The 12782-nt window shown below is 47.3% G+C and overlaps 1 protein-coding gene across 3 annotated transcripts in view; it reads right to left on the bottom strand.

Moving 5' to 3' along the window:
• The window catches only part of LOC146812000 (uncharacterized), a 356521-nt gene that overhangs the window by 48680 nt on the left and 295059 nt on the right, over window positions 1-12782 (bottom strand). The window lies entirely within an intron of this gene.

Here is a 12782-nt window from a genome sequence, read left to right as displayed (position 1 = left end):
TATGTATTTAGGCAGGTGGTACCACGATTCTCTGAAATGTGTTCCTCTCACTCCCCTAGTTTGCGTGAGTGACCAGGTAAATAAGGCAACATGCTATTTGCACCACTGAAAAGCGATAAGTCCTTAGAGTATGTGAATCTACCTCAATTAACTGGACTACAAGTTGAGATATCAAAGGGGTGATCTAGAAATAGAATAAACAGGTAATTTCTGGCTTGAAAAAATAACATTTGTTTGCTTGACCTAGCCTCTTATATGATACAATTTCCAGTATTTTGTTGTTAAAATAATGTTAATGTACTCAAACATTATTTTATTGCCAGCAATGACAAACTGAAAGGTTACAATCATCAAAAGTAAATGAATAACAGTTCCTCAAAGGCTTGAACACAGGTATTGTATTACTCACAGGCAGCCCAGAATGGAGAGGACAGGAGGGTGAAGCACGGCCTCCTCTTCCAGGCTGTGGTGGGCTCCTCCTGAGCCAGTGAGCTGCCCTTGTGACCAACAACAACAGTGCAGACCGCTGGATTAAACCGACACGTATGTGCTTGGCCTCAATGAGGCTCCAGACAGTTGAAGTGGTGTGATCAAGAGCAGATGCCTTTTTGAGGTCTGGCATCACACACCTTTATGACCTAGTCCATGGGAGTGGTCATCTTGGAGTCAGGTAGAGAATGTCATCAGGGGCTCCCAGAGGCTACAGAGCCACTGAGAACAAATAAGGGCAGTATTATAGAAGTGCCCCTGGGGCGGGTGTTTATGTCTGCTGAGTGCTCCCCAGGGCACTTTGTTATTACAGAAGGGGCCACAGATGCTTGTGCGACCCCTTCTGTCATACCAATAGCGCAGGAGGCACATAAAGAGCCAGCGTTCTCTCCAGAGGGCGTTCTCTCATTTGCATGGGGGCGTTGCCCCATGTAAATGAGGGATTCCCTTTTTCTCTGTGCCCGCATCATATTATAGACGCAAGCGCAGAGGCAAAGCGGTGTCAGGAGGTGCACTGACTGTGCCTAAAAGGTGGCGCACTTTTAGTGCGCCCCTTGATTGCAGCCCTCTGGAGAGGGTAAAGGAGGTGCATCTCCTGACAGCTTCTTTATATTAACTCTGTCCCAAAAAGTGACTTATCAATATACACACACCTCCATGGCCAGGGTAACAGTTGCAAGACCTATCTTCTGTGCACCTTTCAAAACAGGAAATGTCTCCCAACGAGGGGCTCATATTGTCTTTCTGAACATCTTAGTGTAAAAAAAACAAAACAAAAAAAAAACTACAAGAGGCAAAGGGGGCTCCGTTTTTTACGACGAGCCTAAGCAGCACACCTGCGTTGCTTGCAAGACCTGCTGTAATCACTAAAAGGACTGTAGTCCCATCTGCTTCTTACTATTGGTTAACTCCAAGGATGCTCTTTTTTACAGCCTCCTCATTGGTTCTCGACTGGTTGAGATCCCTTCTGTTTTCATGCTGAGGAGCACCTCTCAACTACACATTATTTACTTTTGATTAGTGGCCATCCGCTATAATACAGGTACTATTTCTCCTAACCCACATCTTTTTGCCATTGCTTCTCTCAACCCCTGCACCCTCCATATAAATAAATGCCTGCTGTTCACGGACACAGCATCAGTCATGAAATGCAAATTCACAGGGCATCGCCGTAGCTGCAGCCAGGTAGATCAAGGCAGTTCTAAACAGCGGGGGTTGGTGGCCTTGCACAGATACCCAGACTGTGGCCGCCTCCCGTAATGCCGCCATATTGGTCCCTAGTAGACAGACACAAACAGATCTCAGAAGTACCAGAAAGGCAGCTCCAGTTCAGCCGCCCCCTTTCCGTGCTCTGCGATGAATTCCTCTCCCTGATCAAGCATTGGTTGCTATGAAGTGGGCCTTGCTGTTAGGAGTTTCAGGAAAACCATAATTTTTTATGTGCAGTCTTCACTATAGCTGCGTTTAGATTCTAATTGCTTTAATGTAAGTGTTTTTATAACATTAAACACAAGGTTTGTTTATTCAATGCAACAGCAGCCTGTTTTCCGTACCCAATATGGCTGTTATACCAATTACTCACATTGCGGTCTAGTTCCTGGTTCTCTCCATGACTGTACTGACTATGTGGTGTCCTAGTGTTATATGGTGTATGTAGTCCGCGCAACATAATTTCTTTGAAAGGGGCGGCTACTCCGTTATGGGGACGCGCCTACGAGATCTTCCATAACTTTTTCTGTGCCTGGAACTGCCGTGAGGGGAACGGCCTGCGTTGGGGGCATTTTCCTCCTGCCCTGCCCTTTTCAGCTGTCATTCCTGCCGTGAGGTGAACGGCCCGGGTAAACTACATCCCGCAGCCCACACAGCGCCCGGCGCCTGCCGTACACGACAGCAGGCAGCGCCGGGGCATTACTTAAGCCGGTTACCTGCCCCGCAGCGCGGGACGCGCCTACGAGATCTTCCATAACTTTTTCTGTGCCTGGAACTGCCGTGAGGGGAACGGCCTGCGTTGGGGGCATTTTCCTCCTGCCCTGCCCTTTTCAGCTGTCATTCCTGCCGTGAGGTGAACGGCCTGGGCAAACTACATCCCCCACACAGCGCCCGGCGCCTGCCGTACACGACATCAGGCAGCGCCGGGGCGTTACTTAAGCCGGTTACCTGCCCCGCAGTGCGGGACGCACGGGCCGCGCCCGGGCGAAGCCCAGGCCAAGGGCGGGCCCGTCCTTGCCCGTCACTGACCGTACCTGGCTGGGCCACCCCCCTAACGAAGATTTGCTGCCGACAAGGACGTAAGGTACTGGGGAGCTCATCTCTAACGGGTCAGCGCTGTGTGTGCATTTTTTGTGTTGTGTAGCCGTTAGGGCTTCCTTTTGGTATTATACCTGGTCTTGTCCAGTCTTCTCCCCACGTGTTGGCACCAATTGGGAGTAGTTGGTGTAGGGGTAATTGACTATCAATAATTTTTTATTCCCATTATCTCCCAGCCACGGCATCTGGCAATAGCGCTGTTAGGTAGCGCCGGGGAAAGGACACAAGCATATTGGGTCACCTGCTTAGCCCAAGGGTGGACATTCCTTAGACCAAAAAAAAAAAATTTATAAAAATATAAAAAAAGAGGCCGGGACTCTCTGCTTATCTTGGTGGTTGCTTGATTTGTAAACATATTATTCTTACTAACGTGTTGGTTCTGCAATGCCCCCTAAAGACACTAGAGGCAGAGGGGCCAATGTCCATCTTTCAGGAACTATGGACCAATTTATCACCAAGGTAAACTGTGTCATCGACCAAGAGATCACATTGCTGGAACGGAGAGTTTCGCAGGACCTTGCGGTGGCAAGGAGGTCCTCTATGGGTCATATTGCGCTTGTGCAGTCTCCTGTTCATCAAGTCCTAAACGGTGATGATGCTCTTTGTTCACATCTTGATTCTCCAACTATAGATTTAACACCTAGTGGTACAACTGCTGTATCTATGGGGGACCAGTCCACGGTTTCAGATTCTTTGTTGACATCGCCCTGTCTGCTACCATTTGCTTCCAGCATAGTGCCAGAGCCTAGCACCAGGCAATTACGTGAGAGGAATCCTGGTGCCATTCCAAAAAACAAGCAAGGGCCCCGTACTAATAATGGTGGAAAGCACAAGACTGGTAGAAAGAAGCTGATAGCTGTAAGTCATACTAAAAACTCTGGTATGCCTTTGTAAAAGCAACCCCCTTTGGCGGCGACAGCAAATAAAGTTGTATCCTCAGACCATTCATTATCCACCAGAATGGCATACCAAGTTGCAAATGGAGGGACCAGCATAGATGATAAAACGGAGGGAGGGGCCCCTGAGATGTCCAACTTTTATGATGCAATTAGGCTTCTCCTCCATCCCTTAGAGGACAGAATTTCTAAGATTGAGCAGCATTTACTTAGGATATAGCAAGGTTTTGGGGGAATCGTAGATTCTTTAAAGCATGTCCCCCACCATAGGGCCCCCAAATTACTGGTTACTGTTGGAGCAGAAAATGTTCTGGCTTCTTTAAATAATCCCCCTGTACTGTCTATAGATCACCAGGCCTCCTCTGACGTTATTATGGGCACAGCTGTGCCTTCTGCTACTAAACCCCCCCGGCATGATATATCCCAGCCTAAGGAGGATGGGAGGACTGCCTCCCCCAAGACTACCAGGGGGGATAATGTCCCAAATTTACCAACGGAGGCTTCTCCCTTTGTGGTAATCCTTACAGGGGTCCCTGAATTGAGTACCCACGAAGTATAATCTCCCACCACTTTAAAGAATAGGGTTGTGCATTGGCTCAATAAAAATAGACCATTGCCAACACACATAGTGTGCAAGATTCTTATGGTTAGGAGGGTCTCATGGGTAGGACATTTGGCCAAAAATATTAGTGGGGACTGTGTCTTAATTAATTTAATTGACCCCAAAATAGTGGAGTTCATTTGCAATTGGAGACACCCTAGCACAGGAACATCCATACGTTCTCTCCCCCTGACCCATTTCTATCCCCCTGGTCATTTCACCTCACCAATGGATGGGTGGACATTGGTCCAGTGAAATGGGAGGGGTTTCCCGCAAGGGGGCTGCTTCAGACCCATACCACCTCTAGATCCTACTGTCATTCAAAATCACTTTAGCACCCTGGAGGCTGTTGATTGACTCCATGACAGTGGTGGAGCACCCTCCAGTCCTTTGCTATCCCTGAGTTGCTACACCTCTGGACCCACAACACCACCAAATTCTATGGGTCTAGATTCATCCACCCCCGTTATTCCAACACAGAGGGTTATTATTAATAACATTGATTCACATCTGGCCCATCCCCTAAGCATTGCAGGTCCACGGGATGACTCTTCTAGCCATCTCAAGCTTGCGTCGTGGAACGTGGCAGGTTTGCGCAGCAAGCTCTCTCTTCCGGACTGGAATGCTTTTATTGATGGTTATGACCTGTGCATGTTCCAGGAAACCTGGAGCCTTGAGCCATTGTATAAGTCGGGTTTTTCATGTTATTTTGTTCCAGCCACTACGGTGGGCCAAGGCCGCCCATCTGGTGGACTTATGGTTTGGGTTAGGGCAGAACTTAATCTCAAGATAACTCAGCATATCTGTTCCACACTGGATGTAATGCGGCTATCCATCAAGTGCTCCAAGAGCAATTATACTTGGGAAATCTTTAATGTATATATACGGGGAACCCAAGGGGGTGCAAAATCTCCTACTATCTCTGCCCTCTCCGACCTGCTCCACTGTTGCCACTCAGACTCCTTTCTTTTGGTTGGCGGTGATTTTAATTGTTCATTCGAGCCCCTTGCAACTGATGACGTCCTGGAAATTTATGATGAGAACGCCAGATGGGGCGTTCCGTCTCTGTCACTCAAGCCAGTGAAGAGATGGTCACCAGTTGTTATTCAAATAAATGCTCTATCATTAGAATTTGGGCTAAGAGCTGCCAATGGACGCACAATTTCCGATGTATTGGGAGCTAATACCTTTAATAGGGTCCCCTCCCAAAGCAGAATCGACTATATAATGATCGATAGGAGGGCATGGAAATTCGTCATAGATATGGCTATTATACCAACAATAAATAGCGATCATAATGTTGTGTCCCTTAAAATGCGGGAAACATGGCTCAGTAAAGAGTTCATACCCACTCCCGAAATGCGTATGTTGTCCAAGACAGTTTTACCATCTAACTGCAAAAGGTTTCTTAAATGGCCTAAATTTATCTTGAGTGACTCAAAACTTATCACCCTTGAGGAAATTCTTGCTGACCAGACTCTTAAGCTCTCTGCAGTTTGCAGGGATGGGGCAGGCCCTGCTTCAGCAGTGAAAGTCTACGTGGAAACTATCGACTCGATAGGTTCTTTATTTCTTGATCATAACAAAAAAAGTCAAATGAGTGTCAAGCCAGCGCAGAAGTGGTATAATAGGAATTGTAGATTAAAAAAAGACAGCCTGGTCCTTGCCATTAAAACTAATAATCCGGGTGATGTTCGGCTGGCAAGACTGCATTATAGACAGTCCATTGCAGCTGCAAAGAAAGATTGGCAAGAGCTGTGTTGGGATAGCCTAAAAACTGCGTGCCATTCAAAAAATGCTGAGCTCTTCTGGTCTTTAGTGAGAAGATTTAACAGATGTGAATTGGACCAAATTCCCAACCACATAACAGATAGGGAATGGTTTGAGCACTTCAGGAAATTATATGTAGGGGACGAGCAAATAGGTGATCCTCGTCCACGAATTGGGAATATAGCCATTGACTCTGTACAGCTCCCATTTACTAAGATAGCGAAAAGGGAGGTCGAAGTAGCAATTAATAAGATCGTACCTGCAAAAGCCCCGGGACCTGATGGCATCCCAGGTGATTTATTTAAAGCTAATGTGGAGGGAAGGGCCTCTTACTTCGAGCTCTTTATTAATGCCATGCTGGAGGGCTCACCGGTACCAAATTATTGGAAGGGAGCCGAAGTAATCCCCATCTATAAGAGGGGCCCAAGTGGGGAGCCAGCTAACTACCGCCCAATTAGTCTTATCGACACTGGATAAAAGTTGGTCGGTAGTGTCCTCCTCGAGAGGATCCACACATGTGCAGATGATAACGACATAATTTCAGTTTCAGGCGGGCTTTAGGAGTTCCACAAGCACGATCGACCAGGCATTTAGGCTGGTGCTACTGTACTGGAAGGTGGTCACCATTGGCAAGGGTGGCCTGTACCTGGCGTTCATTGATTTAAAAACCGCCTTTGACCTGGTCCCCCGTGATCGCCTGTGGTTGATTCTGGAGGAGATGGGGATTCCTCCATATATTCTGAATCTTTTGATTCGGATGCATGAAGGAAACTATGCCTGTATTAGATGGGGGTCGCAAGAGCAAAAAACTCAAAAAATCCCGGTGAAAAGAAGGGTTCATCAGGGCTATGTACTGGCCCCTACACTCTTCACACTTTTTGTGAATGGTGTGGTTTCTTTCCTGCTCGAAATTAATGCTGATGTTCCAGTCCTGGCGGGGGACAAAGTTCCTTCTTTACTTTTCGCGGACGACACACTTTTAATTTCGAAAACACCTGCGGACTTACAGAAACTATTGGATCGTTTTTCCCTGGTCTGTAAGTTGAGGGGCCTTGTCATCAACACAGGTAAAACCAAAGTCCTCTATTTTAACCCAAGTAAATCATCCAGATCCATCTTGACCCTTGATGGGAAGCCATTGGAGCGCGTCAAAGAGTTTGATTATTTAGGGATCAGAATCTCTGACAAGCTCAAATGGCAGGCTCATATTGACAAAATGGTGCTAAACCATAGGCGAGTAATGGGAGCCATAGGGAGGGAATTCCGCGCCTCCACTACGAAACCCATTGCTCCAGCCTTGGAAATCTACACTGCTAAAGCCGTAGGCTGTGTCCTTTACGGTGCAGAATTATGGGGCTTTGGTTGCGTCGATGCACTTGTTACTGGTGAAAACAAGTTCTTTAGGGAACTTATATCGCTCCCAATGGGTACCCCTACTAAGCCTCTACTGAGCGATTTGGGCCGGCGATCCATCAAAGACATAGTAACTCTGCGCCCCCTTTTACATTGGGCACGGCTTTGGCGCACCCCTGAGCTCTCTAAATATGCTGATGGCCTAAGAGAGGTCATGAACCTTCATGGAGCCCACAAAATAGGTTGGCTTCTCAACATAAAGAAGCTTTTGGTGGCAATAGGCCTCACATCTGCTTGGGATTCTGGGGCACTATTATCAAAGGACTGAAATGGCTTAAACCTGTGTGCCTGCAGCTGGGGACGAGGGACCACACTGTAGCACTTAGAATCCGTAAAACTGATGCTACTACTACTATAGCATGTGGTGTGGCTAAATTCCTGATTAGGCAGAAGGCCATTTGACAGATCCAAATTTGTATACACTATTTACAAAGCTGATTATGTTTAATACATTTTTAATTATTTATTGTATTTAAAAACCTTCTACGACTTGTTCTTATATGTACTTCATTGAATTGTGTTACTATGTGTAAATGCGCTTTTATGATATTACTTGTCGAAATAAAGCTTTGTTGATGCGTTCCGCCCCCGCTGAAAACTAGCAGAGGCAAAAGAGTCGGGACAAAAATAAAATGATAAAACATTTTTATCATTTAATTTTTAGCCCTGCAGGTTGCGGTTGGGGGGGGGGGGGGGGGGTGACCTTCCATCCTGATGCTGCAGCCTCAGGAAGGAGGGGGAGTGGTGGCCACTGCCAATTGCTCATGACAGTTTGGCCGGCCACCTGGGGCCAGCCAAACCACCATGCGCATTTAGCCTTTCTCCACCTAGCTGCGTTGTACAGCTAGGTGGAGAAACCAAAACAGGCCCCCACTCTAGGTCTGAGGGTCAAACGGAGGTGCTCAAACCAATCCCAGCACTGCTCACATTCTGGGAAGAGCAATATGGCCACTATACCAATTACTTGCATTACGGTCTAGTTCCTGGTTCTCGTCGTGACTGTATTGAGCTATTTGCAATCTGTGCTTACTCTGCCTCTATTTAAACCAACAAGGCGAACAAGTCAGCGTTGCATTGGATTGCTCCCAGACGGACTGTATGCAGGCAGCTTTTTTTCAAGATCTCAAAGTAAGTCCCGCTGATTAGCACGTCCTGACTCCTAATTCAGAGCGCTTTAGTAGAGTTTGGCTTCCTCTCTCCTGCCCCTACTGTCTTTCTTGGCATTTGTTTTTTGACATCACTTTTCCTTATTCTTTTTCCGCTTTTTCATCCCTCCTTCCTTTTTTCTGCTCCCCATTCATTTTCAGTTTCTTGCACAGCTGTCGTCTTACAGATTTTTCTCTGCTCAAACGTCGCTGCCCCTTCTCATTTCCTTCCCCAATCTTAATTTATTCAATTTCTTGGTTTAAACCTGCCCTTCTCGTTTCCTGCCTAATTTAATTTCGTTCTATGCTCCTTATCTTTTTACTATTCTGTTTTCCATATGGTAATTCCCCATTGTTAGTCTTCTAAACAGTGCTGCAGCTGCGTCTCTATTCATACACCTACTATACTCCAGCTGTGGTCAGTCCAGTGGGGTCGAGGGGCCAATCCTCCTTGCACCTGGTCCGATCACTCTCTCATATCCTTCTCTATCAACCTTGGTGTCCCTGATAAACCTCCCTTACCTAAAAACATTGTTGCACGTAGTTGGAACCGGGCTGATTTGAATTCCCTTTCCCTCTCCCTTGCTTCTTCTATCCCCGACTTTTCTGAGCTTTCTCTTGATTCCCAAGCTGAAGCTGTTAGCACCGGGTTGTCCTCTTCCTGCGATCGGGTTGCTCCCCTCAGGAAAATTAAGGCCGTCCGTCCTCATGATGCTCATAAATGGTTCAATACCGAGCTTAAAGCTCTTAAATTGGACCTCAGACGTTCTGAGCGCCACTGGAGACGCAATTACTGCCCTGTCCTCCGGGCCAAATACAAACTCCTCTTAAATTAATATAAGAGCCGTTCTTTCGGCCAAAACTAAGTACTTCTCTGAGAAAGTTGCTCTTTCTGCAAATAAATCCAAAGCGATTTTCTCTTTGGTTCATAACTTGGCGATCTCAGATCGCGCCAATCCTAATCTCATCCCCTCTCAGGCCCTCTGCTCCTTACTTAACGATTATTTCATTGAGAAGATCGTTAAGATCAAATCCAACATCCCTTTTGTACCCCCTCCTTCCTTTTCTCCTGCTCCTCCTGCGCCCTCTTCTTTTCTTGACCTTTTCTCCCCTATCTCTTTGGACTCATTTCTTGCCCTGCTCACTAATATTAAGTCCGGCTCTCCGGCGGACTGTGCCCCGGCACGTATTCTGAGAGCGTTATTCACGAATTGCCCTACTCCCCCCCCTTTCCCTTCTCAATGCCTCCCTCTCCCTGGGCTCAGTTCCTTCATCCTTTAAATCCGCTTTTGTTTTGCCCATCCTTAAAAAGGACATCGAGGAGAACCACCTTTCGGCTTCCCATCAAGCGGGCTTTCGCCCGGGCCACTCTACGGAGTCGGTGGTCCTCGCAGTTCTTGATGAGCTGAAATGGAAAGCCGATTCCTCCCTTCCTCAAGCTTTGGTTCTCCTCGATCTGTCCGCTGCGTTTGACACGGTTAACCATTCCATCCTTCTCGACCGTGTCAGCGAAGCGGGCATCCGGGGCTCCGCTTTCTCCTGGCTCGCGTCCTTTCTTACGGGACGTTCTCAAGCTGTTCATCTGTCCGGTTTCTCTGCCCTCACTCGTTTGGTTTCCTGTGGGGTCCCTCAAGGTTCTTCTCTCTCCCCTCTTCTTTTCAATCTTTATATCTATCCTCTCATCACTTCTCTTCTCGATCTGGGGGTCTCTGTGTATAATTACGCAGATGACCTCCAGCTCGTCTTTGATCTTTCCTCCTCTTTTTTGTCCCTTTCAAAGTTTCGCTCCACTCTGGTCTTCATTTCTGAGTGGATGAGTTTAAATCATCTTAAACTCAACCCGGACAAGACTGAGCTGGTCTTGACGGGTGGTTCATCTAGTCCTTGGTCCTCTGCCTTCTGGCCCCCTACCTTTGGTCCCTCTCCTGCACCTGTCTCTTCTGTTAGGACCTTGGGTCTTCGGGTTAGCCAGGACCTTTCCATGCACGCCCAAGTTAGCTCCGTCGTATCTTCTTGCTTTTTATCTCTTCGGCTTATCCGAAAAATGTCTCACTTTTTCTCTTTTGACGCCCTCAAAATCATCATCACGGCCCTGATCACTTCCCGTCTTGATTACAGGAACAGCCTGTATGTGGGCATACCAGCCTATGAAATACGTCGCCTACAAGCTATCCAGAACCAGGCTGCCCGTCTCATCCTTCACCTCCCCAAAACTCATCATATCACCCCTGTACTCAAGTCCCTTCACTGGCTCCCCATTCATCAGAGATCCCTCTTTAAATTGGGTTGTTTAGTCTTCCGGGCTCACGCCCGCTCTGCCCCGGCTTTTATCAGTTCTCTCATTTCCTCTCACATCCCCACCCGCACTCTTCGTTCCTCCACTTTGGCCCTCCTCAATGTCCCCAGTTTCCACAAGTGCAGAACGGGAGGTACCCGATTTTCTGTCCTGGCCCCCCCGTTTCTGGAACAGCCTTCCCCTGTCTATGCGTTCTATCCCTATCTATTCCCATTTCCGTAAAGCGCTGAAAACCCTTCTGTTCTCTCAGGCGTACTCCTGCTAAATCCCTTGGCTTCTTCTGTGACTGATGGCCAGAGCTCTCAGAGCCAGGAAGCCGCTTGGCCACAGTGCGCTTTATTAAATACTTTTTTCATTCATTCATTCATTCATTCATTCATTCATTCATTCATCCATCCCCTCCACCTTTTGCCCCTCACTAACAGTGTCTGTCAGGCTGAACAAAAATCAGCCTGACAGACGCTGTTCATTTCAGGTTAGGCAGCCGGGAGCCAGACATGTGCAAAATGCACAGGCTCCTGGCAGCCTGAGCTGAACTTTGCTGGGCTGAGGAAGTCACAGCTCCTGTGGGTGTGATATCCTCAGCTCAGCAAAGGACCTCGAGGCCCTTCCCTCAGTGACTAGGGGTAGCGTCACTGATTGCCTCGCACCTGGGTGCTTCAGTTTTAAGCCCTGAAGTGCCCAGGGTCGAGTGTCAATCAGAGACACTTCATCACAGAGTGGGGTGGGGTCAGCAGTCTCACTGACCCCATTCCACTCTGTGATGACGTTGGGACTGCCGCATTCCCTAAGGTCAGCCAATGAGGGAAGGCAGCATTCACAAGCCTCCTGGAACTTCCGAGGCAGAGCTGGCTGCAGGTAAGGGTTTTTTTCTTTTAAATTAATGTTTGATTCTCATTTACAACGCCAATAGCGCTAACTCTCACAGATGCATTGCAAAATGCTTGTTTCATTGCAGGGATGGGAGTAAAGAGGAGCGCTTTGCACCAGAGTTCGATCTCTCCAACCCACACTAAAGACGTCTGATACTGGATATGTTTCATAAGGCTGGTGACCAGAGAGACGGAACACAAAGCTGGATAGGCATGACGCTGGCATTTTCGTATAACCAGATGGAATCACGTCACCACAACAAATATCACAGTTCTTCTGGGTGAGTCATTCACAGCGTTACTTACGAACCACGCAGAGCCAATATAACAGTAGAGATTTTAATACGTTGCATGGAGCAATCTATTAACGGCATGACTAACACACTTTTTGGTTTTCGGAATTTGTTATTTTCTCTATTACGTACATTCTGGCGCTGAAACCACTAAGATTACATTTTTGTTTATAGGGAGTATCCCCTGAGGAAGGGCGGACCCCGAAATGCATTGGGATTAAACCCTGTGACCCGAGTACCATGTTATCAACATTGAAAAGCACTAACTGCGCAAAATGACAATATTCGTTGAATTAACATATTGAACCTACCACTGTGAAATTAAAACAGTTGCAATTGAACATATACACTTGACTACGTGTTATTAAAGTGTGAAGTTTAGAGGAGTGCAGATTGGGATATACCTTCCACTGGTGAGGGAACTTTGCTTTGTACATACGCCACATCCCTTTGGACAGGGGATAAGATCCCATAGCACCCAAAGTACGCTAAGAAGGACTATATTCTGATTTATAAGATTAACAAGGAGTGCGACCGACACCCAACATTATCTCACTGGAGACGACATAGAAAGCGATGCCACGCAGCAGCAGTTTAGATTAGCAGTGAAGTGTGAGGAGGCAGAGCATAGGCAGGCCGCGGCCTGGTGAGCAGGCAGGTCACACGGAAGAGCAGAAGGAGGGCACAGAGACAACATCTA

The sequence above is a fragment of the Triturus cristatus genome, chromosome 7, assembly GCF_964204655.1.
Source record: "Triturus cristatus chromosome 7, aTriCri1.1, whole genome shotgun sequence".
NCBI classification, from domain to species: Eukaryota; Metazoa; Chordata; class Amphibia; order Caudata; family Salamandridae; genus Triturus; species Triturus cristatus.
Note: the sequence above shows the minus strand (reverse complement) of the source record. Positions and strands in the feature narration are given on the sequence as shown.